The sequence below is a fragment of the Pteropus alecto genome, unplaced genomic scaffold, assembly GCF_000325575.1.
Source record: "Pteropus alecto unplaced genomic scaffold, ASM32557v1 scaffold8, whole genome shotgun sequence".
In the NCBI taxonomy this organism is placed as follows: domain Eukaryota; kingdom Metazoa; phylum Chordata; class Mammalia; order Chiroptera; family Pteropodidae; genus Pteropus; species Pteropus alecto.
The window spans coordinates 17,949,371-17,963,413 of record NW_006494609.1 but is presented as its reverse complement, the minus strand read 5'-3'; the positions used below and the strand labels follow the sequence as shown (position 1 = coordinate 17,963,413).

The 14,043-nt window shown below is 45.7% G+C and overlaps 1 long non-coding RNA gene and 1 other non-coding gene across 2 annotated transcripts in view; both read left to right on the top strand.

Annotated features, from left to right (window-relative positions):
• LOC112473697 overlaps window positions 1-1,005 on the top strand; it is a 1,812-nt gene extending 807 nt beyond the window's left edge. The window contains exon 2 of the long non-coding RNA XR_003044162.1: window positions 784-1,005. This is a non-coding gene — a long non-coding RNA (uncharacterized LOC112473697). The remainder of the gene's footprint in view (window positions 1-783) is intronic.
• On the top strand, window positions 249-521 carry LOC112473957. The gene has a single exon (XR_003044233.1).
• Window positions 1,006-14,043: the final 13,038 nt, after the last annotated feature.

Here is a 14,043-nt window from a genome sequence, read left to right as displayed (position 1 = left end):
GCGCGGGGGGGGGGTTGTGAACAGGGAAGAGAAAGGAAGCCTCCCTGGGCCCATTGTTTTCTCTGTTTCCATTGTACTTTGTGCACCTTGACATATATTTATCAGCTTGTTGACTGATTTCACGCCCAGGCACTCGACCTAGTTCACTGCTGTATCCTCAATACCTAGAACAGTGCTTGGAAGGTGGCAGGTGCTGGTATTGTTGGAACGAATGATTTCGGGAGAGCGGGATTCTGAAATCGCTATGTGATCTGCAGTCTTGGAGCAGCCCTGGGTTGGTAGTACCCTGGAGCACACCAGACTTGCAGAAAAAGCATACTCCAGAGGAAGCTGAGGCATGACTGCTCAAGAGCCAGCCGTTCCATGTGCAATTTTCCTCTGATAGTTCTTGGGTACTGTTGCCACGGTGATAATGACTGCCATGTCATTACCTATCCATCAACAGTAAGAGAACCTTTGCAGTCGAGATATTGTTTAACAGATGGAGTGGTTTCTGTTGGACACTGAGTACTGCTACAAATTACTTTTTCAAAATCCTTAAGTATTTTTAAAATTGTTGCTGGAGCCGACCTGTTTATGCTATGGAGTTGCTCAAATTTGAAATCAGAAAATTAATAAATGTGCTGTCAGCATGTGAATCTTCCAGATAATCCTTCAGCGTGAAACTTGAGCTGAGTAAACTAAAGAAAAACTTAAGACATTAATTACTCAAGTGCTGATGTTTGATAGTTTTCTAATGTGGAACCCTAAATTGATCAACTTCTTAATCTTTTTTCCCCCTAGATTCATTGATTCCAGGTAAATCAGAAGAACAAGAATCAGGAACAGAAATATATAGGAAACCCTGTAATGCCGAAGCAGAACTGTTGTTTCAGAAGTCAAGCATTTGGTGCACTTAACAATAGAAAATGTATTATTTCCAAAATCACCTAACTCTTACTCATGCTCTTATAGTAAGTTGTGTTTTTCAAATAAATATTGGCGATTTGTTCCTGAAAACCAAAATTGTTTATTGCCTACTCTAAACTGTCTGATTTGGCTTTTGTGTTGACTTGAAGAGGGAGAAGAATTTGCAAATGTGTGTTCCGAAAATCCAGAGACGGAGGGCAGTAATGGAGAGTAGCATAGCTTTTACCTGGTATGTAATATCGGCTTCAGAAATATAGTTGTCAGATGTTTTTTAATTGTCAGATGTTTTATTATGTTGAGAATACATCTGTCGTTAAAGATTAAGAGTAATTCTTGAGCAGGAAGAATATAAAGCCTTTGTTTTTCAAACTTATTAAGTAGAATTGCTGTATACAGCGAGCGGTCCCCAACCTTTTTGGCACCAGGGACCCGTGCCCCTATGAGAATCTAATGCCTGATGATCTGAGATGGAGCTGAGGTGGTGATGCTAGTGCTGGGGAGCAGCTGCAGATACAGGTGAAGCTTGGTTCACCTCCTGTGCAGCCCGGTTCCTGACAGGCCATGGACTGGTACCAGTCCACGGCCCAGGATTGGGAACCCCTGCAGTAGAGTATGATGAGAACATAATGTGAAATGTAAGGACATCGGGAAGCATGTCCACGCTTTGTCAGGGAACTGAGTCAGGGGGCGTTGATGGCATGATCAAGGGCAGAAAAGCAAATCATATCTCCAAACCAAAGAAATTGGAAGAGTACACCTAAGTTTAAGTTTTTAATAAAGCAGCCAAAAATATTAAATGTTGTATACGTTGAACATATTAATTTCTGTTTTTGATTTAAAACCACTCTTGGAGTATTGGCACTGAACATCAGTAATTTAAAGAAGCAAAGAAAATAGTATTCAAAATATTTCTTCCAAAGCATGAAACTTTTATATATGATTTGTCATTTTAGTTTTGAGGTTTCTCTTTAGGAATTCTCTAATGAAAACATGTCAGAAACATACTTCTTAAATTAGCAGTTGTCAGAAATCCACACTTATGCTCAAATGCATTTGGGTGTTTTGAACACATAAGTCAATAATCTTTACCAGTTTGTGGTCTCGCACATGTGCACATTAATGGGCAAGGTGGGGTGGGAAGTATACAGAAGCTCAGGAGAGTCCTGGCATTTTGATCACAAGATATAATTAGACCCAAACTAAATAATCAAGGCGTGTAAACATGCTGACTCAGGCATCCTAAAAATGTTTTTCTTCCCTGTGCTTATTTATAGATAAGGCTTTACTACATTTGGTAAAATTTCTTTCCATCCACTTCTCCAAAAGCAAATTCACCACTGAACCATAGTTAAAAACTTTACAGATTTGAAATAGTATCTTCCTCTATATCAGCCCCAAATGTGGAGTCAGGATTATTGAGTTTAAGACGATGCTTTATTTGAACAGTCAGTGTGCTGATGTTTTCATACCCCAATGACAGTCATGAAATTGGTGCTGCATTCTGATAAAGAGGATGCATTTTTGTGCACAGGACTTGCCATACAGAAATGGCCAGGTCCATACTGGCCAGAGCATTTTGTGAGTGTCATTTTAAGAGAAAAGTGGCTGCTTGAGTTGCGCAAGAGGTTGAGCCACCGAACATTCCTGAGCTAAAATAGCATTCGCAACCCAGAGTTCCAGAGACCCAAGCAGGAACCATAGACGTTTCTCTGGTGCACTTTGCTATTATCCAGAAATTTTAGAGCATCACCGTAACCCCGGAATTAACCGGTCCCTCAACTACCCTAAAAAAAAATGTAATGTGTGAGAAACCAAGGCAATCCCAGCCCTCTGGGAGAATCTGCTAATCCCTAATGCAAAGATAGAAATGCCTTTCGGATTTTTACCACCTCTGTCTGACAGAGACAGCTGCTTTTATAAATACTCCCCTGGCCATGGGCGTGGCCTCTGTTTTGCTAATCTGCTGTCTCCCACTTGGTGTGGGCTCAGTTTAGAGACAGGAAGGAAGGCATCACGCGGCCACTCTCACTGTATCACAGGTCCTATCCCCTCTGGGTAAGATGAAGAGAAATAACGTGCTGTAAATTGCGTTAGCTCAGTCTGGAATCCACTGTAGGAGATGAGAATGAAAATGAGTTCTCCGAGAAAGCATTTATGAAAAGCCTCGATGCCACAGTAGAACCTGATCCTGTTCTGGGTTTTGAATTGTAGACGTGAGGCCCGGGTTCCAGTCCTAAGCCTCCCTAAATACTTAGGAGTTCTTTTTGATTCTCCTTGGAGTCCTTCACCCCTCCTTTCGTCCCCTTCCTAGATTTGTGAAATATGTATTTACCATGTCTGCGAAAGGGTACACCTGTTTCAAGACATTATATAAGGGCTGCGGAGTTTAAGGAATCTATTTGTTTAAAGAAGCTACTCTTCCTATGCCCCTAAACGTTTATACCCAAAATAATATTGTCTTGCGTGCGTAGCACACTGTTTGTTCTTCAAACAGATTTTGTGAACACACATTCATTCGGACTTTGCCACTAACCTTAGGATAATGGTTTTCAGACATTTTGGTCCCCAAATTATGTTCTGTTTACAGTATTTGTTTATAACATCTTTTTGACGGACTTGAGCACTATGGGTTCTAGAAGCTTTGTTGCCTTCACAGGCACTTTTTTTTCTTTTACTACTGAATCATAACATCACCAGTAAGTTCCACAGAAAATTAAATATTCCTGAATTATCTTCACTGGCTCTGCATGTGGATATATTGGATACAGATGTGATTTTTATGCTTCATAGAACTAAAATGACAACAGTTTCAATAGAAAAATCCAGTGGAAAAAATGTCAACCGTAGCTTTTCGTTTCGGAATGGAGTGTTTTCTTTCGTCCCGGTGCTTTTTGCGCGTTGAGGACTGAACTTGGCTGTAAAATCAGACCCCTAGCGGACTTTGTTCTGTTGAGAACCTTATTTTCTTCTGAGGAAAGCAACCCGAGTCGTAGCTCCTTAGGAGGCAATATTAAAAATTAAGTGACAATTGTAAAACACGTTCACACTTGATTAAAGTTGATAAAAGAATGGTTGACTTTTCCTCAACTGGCTGTTTAATGAAAGATTTTAATGTTTTACATTATGTTTTTGTTTGTTTGTTTGTTTTTTACCAGCAGATAGTTTCCATAGCTCAAACTATTATTACATTCCAATGAGCTCTGCGAAAGTGTCTAGACCACAAAATATAAAAAGCAAGGAGCCAGTGCTTTTTGTGGGTCAAACCTGTTAGGAAAATTTATATGTTAGCCGAAGTTTATATCTCCCTCTGATAATCACCTAGTTTGCAGCCAGACAGTTAGAAAATTTTATTATTTTCTTTTGAATGATTGCTAAGATGTATCGCCAAGGCCTTAAATACTCTGTGATGAGTCAGAACTCCACTTCGTAATTCCACCTTTGAGCCTTAATAATTTAATGCCTTCAAAATTAAATCTTGATATCGTGGGAATTCACTGCTCCAGCTTTCTTTAAGAATTCATCTAGCAAAGGAAAAATTCACCCCAGTTTCATGGCAGGATGAGGGGGTAGAAATGAGATGAGACATTAGCTTTTCATTTTCCTTTACAGGAAAAAATTAGAGGATTTAAAATATTTTTTTTCTTGCTTTTATAGCCAGAAAAAATTCCATTTGTGAATTCTAAACATTTTTCTTTTTGAAAGTGTAGCCTACTGAGGTATAGTTAATTGTTATCGAATTTCAGTAACCCAGAGTTTCAAAGAGTTTTAATAAAAGACTATGTTATAAACCAATTATATTCTGTTTAAAAAATGAAAAGTAAGGGGAGAGTATTTTTGCATTGACCTCACTTGCCAGATTAGGTGACCAAGAGAATTTTGAGTTAAGAGCTTTGGAGAGTAGGTGCCATATTGGCAGGCCTTCCCCACCCGCCAGATATGCAGCGACGTGACATTTTCCGGTCGTAGCCCTGACCAGCGCAGCTCTTGGTGTGTGTCAGTCCAGCGGGCGAGGTCGCCCCATTGGTTCATCTCCACTCATTACCACGTGGCTGCAGCTCTGACAGCTCACACGTACTGGGGATGGAGCCAGTCATATCCTCTTACCTGAAGGGCTTTTTGTTTATGTTAAAAATTAACACATCATATTTCAAAATCATTTTGTCTTTTGAGAAACGGAGCATTTCATAACAAGCCTCTGCCTTACCCTGCTAGGCTGGTAGGGGGCACTAGTCTATTTTATTTAGGAAGCTGGGGCAGCAAGAGCCAATACATGCTGTCCCTGTCATTACATAGTGTCTGGGCACCAGTCAGTTTGCCAGGTTCTAGCAAGAGTCGCTCAGTTCTCATCCAAGGCCCGTTCCTGCATCAGGGAATGGCCAACTTGCTTAGTCTTCCGACATTACAGCCACAACGGAGTACAAGCAGTACATTTAAAAAGCTTAACACTTAAAGCAGAAAGAAGCAATGACTAATAGGCCAACAGGAGATTTTGAAAATTAAGAAGCAGACAGCCTGGGATTATTATTATTATTTTTTTTTTTTTGAAAAGCATTATTCTAGGAGCATTTGATATAAGCCGGGCCAACAGCCTTCACATGACACTATTCCTTGAGCGTTAGAGCCTCGTATATAATTCCACGTCACCGAGAAAAGGAAGTTACATTCCACGTGCTCTGAAACAGAAGTCAAGGAAACGCAGCATATATGCGATTGACAACAAAAATGATACACACACATGGCTTTAAGAGGTTTTGTTAAAAACTAAACCGGGGGCGAGGGGAAAGAAAAAAAATTTAAAAACCAGAGGAGTACTTTCTTTCCTTGTTACACCTCGTTACAACAGTTTAATCTGCTTCTATCATGTACTTTATAATAACCCATGGTAAGCACCTTAGAAATACTTAACTAAATTTAATTAGATGGTGAGGGATTGAACGAGAATGGCATAAAGTCGGGTTTTTCTAACCCATATGAACCGAATGCTTGAGAGCGCTGGGCTAATGCTGGGCCTGGGGACGGCCACCCATGCAGCTGTCATACCAGTCTGACCCAGGATGCACAATCAGGCGGTAGAGAACATAAGCAGCCTGATTTCACTGCTGTTTGGGACCTAAACCCTTCAGGGGCTTTGTATGTATCAGTTTTATTTTTTTATGCCCCTCCCTTCCACAACTGGACTGGCAGCTGGCAGTCCCACTGGATTCACTACTTGTCCCTGGCACTTAGCATGTGCTCAATGCATAATTCTTGAATGAAGAACACATGGCGACAATACGGGATAGTGTCTCAGAAATCCTGAATTGCATGACACTCATAAAACCGCCTGAGTTGTAGGAGCGGAAGGAGCATTGGACCCGGCAGCACTGCCGGCTCCATGCTGAGTGGAGAAAGACACCCCTGCAAGGGCCTCTGGATCTTAGGATGGGGACAGATGCAAGAACGTCCCTCAGTGCTGGAGAAGGGTGGGGCTCTGAGTACAACAGTCAGCACCTCAGGGAAAGCCTGGCAGACAGGACAGGATGGGGCTTCAACCGGGTGTCCAAAGAAGGGTGAAGAGCTGCTATTCAAAAGGGAAGGACATCGGGGAGGAGGAAACGGCCAGGGCGGAGGCAGGGAGGCCCTCCATGCAGACCCGGGGGGAGGCGAGGGCCTGCAGAGGAGAGGTCCCAGAGAGTGTGAGCTGCAGAGCTCTTGAGAGATGAGCCTGGCAGGGGTGCTGAGGATAAGTTGGAGGCAGCAGAGACTGAGAGGGAGGCCAGTGGGTCGACACCGTAAGACGAACCACTGCAGGTCCCTGGCTGGCGTGTGCATGGTGTTCTGTACTTTGAAGATGGGGTCAACAGCATTTGGTGATTGGCTGGATGTGGAGAAAGGGCCAGAAGAAGAAGGAGGGATTCAGGCTTATCCCCACGTTCCTGGCTTAGGCGCTGGTGGCTCCTGCCTGCTGAGGCAATGACTAATAGGCCAACAGGAGATTTTGAAAATTAAGAAGCAGACATCCTGGGGTTTTTTTTTTAGAGGTGGCAGTGGACGCTGGAGAAGGGAGATTAAAGGGCTGAGTCATGAATTACTTTTGGACATTCTGAGTTTTGAGGAATTCGAGGTGTCTAAATCATCAGGTCATATCTGAAAGATAGGGGGAGAGTATTCAGATTTCTGCCTCTACGGGTCTGTACCCAACGATCAAAGGAGTTTGGGCAGGAAGAGCAGGAAAGAGAGGAAGCCGGGGAAGAAGCCTGGGGGTGCACGCAGCTGGGGGAGGACAGGCCGTGAAGAAGACTGCAAAGGGTGGGGGAGAAACGGGAGCACGAGCTTCCGGGAGAGAGGACCTGATCACGATGTCAGAGCCATCGAGAGGCCGGGCAAAGGCCCAAGAGCCTCCTGCATTTGGCAATCTCCGTCAACGTGGATGTGGGCCGACGCAGTCAGTGTTCCCAGGACCTCTCACGGTCTCTGGAACGTGAAGGCACCAGGCCAGTGAATTTGTAAAATGTCATCTGACTGTTAATTTTGTTTTTGTTTGTGTGTGCACCTTTGCCTTTAGGCCATCTTAGAGTTTGTAAACTGAGCAGACCGGGCCTGGTCCTTTTACCCAGATTTACTAGTGACACAAACAAACATTTCAGTTTGGATGATGAAACCGCCTGGACTGCTGAAGCGGGTGAACTGATCCCACTGGCATAGTGCCAGCAAGGACGTTTGCAATACCCAAGGACACCGGGGTGTGTGTGCTGCCTCCTCTCCTGCCTGGTTACAGGGTCACCTCTGTCCACCGAACCCGGTTTTTTAATTAGCCAGGAGGTGCCTTTAGTGGCAAGTGCAGCTTTTCTCTGCATACCAACCCTACAACATCAAAGAAAACATTAGGCTAAAAGTTCTTTAAAATGGTAGGCCAGGAGCCACAGCTCTTGCGAGGACTTGGAGCAGTTGGGAAAGCATTTGTTCCGCGTGTGTCTGGGCCAGACGTTTGCAGCAATTGTAAGGTTTTGAGGAAGGAGGCTTCTGCAGGGGAAAGGCCTTCTCTGCTCCAGAAGCGTCTTGGGCTACCAAGAATTGTCATCCAGAGCAACAGGTTGCGTTCAGACGCGGGGACCTATTTGACAGAAGCCCCTGCCACTCCGGTAAAGCGGTCAGCTGTGTCCCAAGTGTGGGCCTCCCCGAGGAGCAGAGGCTGCCGGCGGCTCACATGGTCCTGGTGGAGCGCCCTTCATTCTAGTGCCCTAATGTGGGTGCCAAGACCAGGCCTCCCGTGGTTTCCTGGGCGTGCTGCCTATCGCTCAGCGCTTCTAAGATTATCACGTGTGCAGGCCGGCCAAGCCTGCCCAGAGCAAGGCGGGGACATTTCGTCGGATTGCTAAAACATGTCTCCAGGGAGCAAAACATGAGACTCTCTCCTCCTCTCCGTGAAGTCTTCCTTGCTCACAGCCTCTTCCCGATCTGTTTTCTGTTGTGAAGCTTTGTTTGAAAGCCTAGTAGGTGGAGGATTCCTCTTCCCACCATAGCATGCATTTGCACAGAAAATCAAATTTGTATCACCTTCTCTTTATTCTCTGTGATCCTCAAGACAGCTCCTCCAGGGAAGAGGACGAGAACTGGCCCCATTTTCTAGATGCGGCACCTTGGGAGGGGACACGGCTCACCTGGCTCGGCCTGCAGGGGAACACAGTGCCCAGAGAGAGACCAGGTCAGGGCATTGCCTCCAATGAGCTTTTCACTCTGCCTGCCCATACCAGGGTTGGCAGTGCTAACATGATCAAGGCTGCATTTAGGTTTCAAAACCAAAATAAACAAATAAGCCAGGTCCCTGGAATCCTGCTGTTCAAACTGAAATGATGAAGTCAGGAGGGCGAGCAGCAGTCAAGGCTGCGACTGAAGAGTAATCTCACGTCTCTCATGTTTAGTGACCAAGGAAACAGCCGCGCGTGGATGCGACTTCCCCAGTACAGTACACAGTAATTCAGAGAAAACAAAACCACATTCGTTATCTGAAGCGGCTCAGCCAGCCCTTGGGCTTTATGGGACAGGTAAAGCTGCAACTGTGACGTTTTTCTTGCAGCATGCTCAGGTCATCACTGTAACTGGAGGGTTCAGCTCTGCTGTTTACACACACACGGCAGGTCTCCAGGATGCCACCCTCCCTCTCACGGCAAACCTCTCCTGTTACTGAAGCTGGTGCTGTTCTTCCTCGACAATAACCTTGACCTGTAGGGAACTCATCACCTTAATGAAGACAGAGGTTAACATCTTGGGTTCAGTGTAGCTCTGTAAAAATATAACCTAAGAAACGAACTGGAATTTAATCGCGACCAGGAAATGGTCCTCCACTATTGCTACCAGGGAGACAGAAAGCATAGAGATTCGGAGTGTGGCTAGGGCCAGAGCACCTGGGTTTGTACCTAGCACCTGGGATCACCTGATGGCCGTGTGCTAATGGGCAGGTTGTCACCATCCCTGCTCCCTTATTTGAAAATTAGATAATAACGGTAACTAACCTGAAGGATTAAATGAGTTAATATAAGGACAGTATTTGGCACAGAGTAAGCCCTGAATAAATGTTAAATAGCATTCTTCTTCATCATTCAAATGTAGCTCACATCTCGCTTTGTCCAGAAAGCCTTTCCCCAGACACTTAGTCTTTACTCCTCTTTCCCGTTTCTGGATTGCTCTAAAAGTCACTTCTGCACCATGTGATCTAGCATTCGATGACATGCGGTGTTGTCTTGTTGTTTCAGTCTTACCTGAACGTTGCTTCCCCAACAGATGATGAATTCCTGGTGGCAGGAACCATATGGTTTGCTATTGTTGGATTTCCAAAACCCATAGCCTCCTGCTGGGCAATTACAGGGCGCTTAAACACCCCGGGGGTGTGCTCGGCACTATGAGTAAAAAAAGTAGGGAAAAATCCACTGGTGTGGTATTATGTACAGATACCATAACTAACAGTTAACACTTGAAGTGTGAAGACACATTGACACAAAAGCCTGTGCTAAATGTTTATAGTGGCTTTATTCATAATAGCCTTAAACTAGAAACAACCCGGATGTCCTTCAATGAGTGAGTGATTAGACAAACTGGTCCATCCGTACCAGGGAATACTACTCAGCAACGAAGAGTTGTGAACTCTTGGTGCACGAACAACCTGACGGAGTCTCCGGTGAGTTACACTGGGTGACAACAGCCAATCCCAGAAGGTTACATACTTCATGACTCCATTTATATAAGTTTCTTGAAATGGAAAAATTATGGAAACGAGAACAGATTAAGGGTAGGGATGAAGGAGGGAGGGGCCGCACGAGGGATCTGGGCTGACGGAAACACTCCGTGTGCTGATGGTGTCCATGCCACCGTCTTGGTTGTGATATCGTACTATACAGTTTTGCAAGACATTTCCATTGGAGGAAACTGGATAAAAGGCACAGAGCATCTCTCTGTGTCATTTATGACAACCGCATAATCTACAGTTATCTCAAAATCCAATGTTTCATTTAAAAAAATACTGAAGGTGTTCTCAGCAGAGGCAGAAAAAATAGAATGGGTTGCCCACTGATGAGAGAAATATGGCACACCGCTTTTAGAAGGATTTTCTTTTTTTAGGAATAAAGCTTGTCAATCGTACTTTGATATCTTTGTTTCTATTAATACTTATTCCTTGGAGTCTAGTAAAAGCAGTGTTTAGTCATGCTAAATGATGATCTTATCTAATACAATCAAGATTGATATCATTCTTTTAAAATCAGGACAAGTAACTTAGAGATATCTTTTCCAGTTGTCTCATTTTGCAGATCCGGGAGCTCAGAAGTGACCCAGAGTTCTACAGCTAATTAGCAGCACTAATAAGAAGCTAGAACCCAGTCGTCCGGGCCCCAGTCCTGTGTTTCCAACACACTACATTTTTGCTCTATAAAAGCAGCACGATTAGTGTATCTAGAGAAATATCCCAAATTACTCCAGCTCTCAGGTTCAGTGCTTGATGACTCATTGCCATCCAGCAGGGGGGCCCCTGAGTGGGTGGCAGCTGCCAGTGGGGAAGGCGACCCAACCAGAGAAGCTGACAAGCCAGGCTGGCGGGTCGGCTCACCCTGCAAGCACATCGTAGGACCCTAGTGGGAAAGGAGAGACGCACACTTGGAGAACTGGCAAGAAAGGAAACAAAGAAAGAAAGCGAAAGCGGGACCAGGACGAGAACCAGCTCTCCAGCCCGGATCAGGACTGCTCCGATGGGGCGCCCCAGAAATGGCCACCCCAGGGTGAGATTTCCATTTCCGGTTAGCCAATAGCACTTATTTATTTCATCGCTAAGTGGGAAGCCAGGCTAGGGACAGAGAAACAGGAACGTAAATTTCCAGGACAGCAATTATCACCATGGAACCCAGAGCAGGGGCCCTCCTTCCTGCCCCTTTGCCTCAGTCTACCCATGTGTACAACAAGGGGGTGCATTCCAGAAGAGCCAATCCAGCTTTCGTTCCAGTCCTATGGAGACTGAACACACAAACAACCCAAATTCATGCTTACGAAATAAGGTTCCTATGGGATCGCTGTGGAAGCTAGCTAACCAATTACACATGTAATTGTAATTGTAAAACAGACCTGGATAATTTCCCCAGGATTATTAAATTGGCTCCTGCTGGCCCACGCGTGGGTCTGGAGATGCTGGCTGCAGGGAAGAGCCCTGGAGAAAGCTCAGTAAAAAGTCCACTTTTTGGGAGACGTTTTGTACATTGCACAAACAGCTTCCACTGCCAAATGAGTCAGAATTTTCGAATGGCATAATTTTCAGGCCTTCTTGTGGTTCTCTCTCTGGGCCACTTCTGCAAGGGAGGCGTTGGGGTGGAGTTTCCTGTGCTCTATTCCAGAAATGACAGAGGTGCTCTTCCTCCATCCTTGGCCAGAAGCTCCTTCCCGGTAAGTTTTCATTCCCGCCCCTTTCTGTAGCGTGGACACCACTGAAGGGAAACTGAAGTTTTTACGAGCTTCCTAGTTGCAGACTCACCATTCTCCTCCTGCATTGTGTGCTCAGCATTTTCTCCTTCTGCGTGGACTATTTTGGAGTGTCAAAAGGCCGCCATGTAATTAACAAAAAATAAGGTCCTGTCTTTATGTCAGGCTTCAGAAAAGCAATGAGTGAGTGTTCTGGAAAGCATCAAGCCTTGTAAAGCTAAAGACAATAACAATAAAGCTACTAATATCTGCATGGTATTTTGCATTTTATGAAATATTTTATCACATGTATGCTCACTTATGAAATGTTATTGTCAAACCATTTAACAGATGAGAAAACCAAAGTTCCATGAGGTTACACGGCTGGCTAAGGTTCACTCAGTTAAGTAGCAGAGCTGGGCCTGGAATTTGGGTCTCTCAGCTCTACAAATGGCACTCTGTGCCACCTGAGCAGTAAGAGTGACAGTTCATCTCTATGCACTGACAGTACCCTGTTCAGGCTATGGCCCCTTGGACACAGAATCATCGCACTGTGACCTCCCTGAGGGTGGCAGTCTATGCCGCATTCTGCTCCATATTCCCAAGGACTAGCACATAGTAGGTGCTCAGGAAATGTCTTATGAACGACTGAATAGCTGTGTGCCAGAAACTGTAGTGATCACACTATACCCAGAATGGCTCACAATACCAGGCACAAAACCATTCGAGAGAAGTTCCTACTATTAGACCCATTTAACAGAAAAAGAAACCAAGGGTGAGTAATGAGCCGAAAGTTGCAAGCTCCAGCAACGTGGCTCCAGAGCGTGAGCTCTTTACTCCCAATTGCATTGAATCACCTCTTACTGCAGGAAAGTGACCTCCCAGGGCCTGCGGCTCCACCCTCCAGCAGCACTGGAGGGGCCATCTCAACCCTTGTGCAAATCACCTGACCCGTTGGTGCCTTAGTTTCCTCATAAGACAAAACTAAACAGCAGAGATTTAATGAGGTGTAAAACCATGCAAGAGCATTATCCAAACGCCAAGTATTATAATAATTGTTCATCGCTGTCTGTGCCTCCGGCCTGACTGTTGTAACTGAGGCCTGAAGTGGTGCCTCAGATGAAGTCTAGGTAATAATGAGAAGCATATTAGGATCCCTGGAACCAGTCAAGGGCAAGGATGGGAGAGGCCCTTGTGTGTATATCCTATAGCCCCGTGAGTAATTATAACTTAATAAATGGGTTCTTAGTTAGGCGGTGTGGCTGACACTAGCATTGTAACTCAAGCTAGGTTTACCCAGTGTTAACTCTGGGCTCCTACCTTGCCCTCAATGTGGAAAAGACACACACACGCACACACACACGCACACACACCCCCAACAATATCTGGTCCTGTTTTACAATGTAATCTTTCTCTTAGGTCACTGATTTCTATTGTGATTTATTCAACACTCATTGATAGAGGGCCTGCCAGCCTCACTAGGAAATAAAAGAAGAAAACACCCTCTGGGGAGCATTAGATCTGGGCCAGTTAACTCCTCAGGCCCAGCCTCCTTCGCCTCATCCGTAGAATTGGCGTAGGCCACACGTAAATTGTGGAGACCAGTCCACATGGCTCTTAGTTCTACAGGTTGTATGCATCCTTCCCTAGCGCTCCCCTCCGCATCCAAAGGAGGCGGAATCAATCTTGCAAACGTGTAATTACTAGAACAAAGATCAGGGCTGGGGCTGAGGACAGTTCAAAGCGCCTGGATGTGCTGGGAACGCGGAGGCGCAGAGGCAGATAAGATTTAGACCTGGGGCTGCCAGCTTAGGGAGTCGGCGGAGTCGCTAGTGGAGCTAGCGGACGCGGGGGAGGACGTGTCTGCGTGCGGAGGGGCTCTGGGAGAGGGAGGGAGGCACACTCTTGGGCCTTGGGTTTGTGGGAGGTTCCGATGAGGCGTGGGATTCACTCCCCAACCCCTCCGCTCTCCGGCATCCTGGGGACTCCCACCCGAAGCTGGGCCGCGAGCCCCCCAGCGCGGCGGCTCCCGAGGCTGTGTGGCGGGAGGGGCCGGATGCGGCGCCCCCAGTGTCAGGCTGGGTGATAGGTGTCGCCTCCTTCTTAGATTTCGCGCCTCCGGGAGGAGTGCTCCTGTCGTTGTCCCCACTTCGGCTCTGAGAGGACAGTCCTGCCAGCTCCTGAGCCCTGTCCCCAAGTCTGGACACGCAGAGGAAC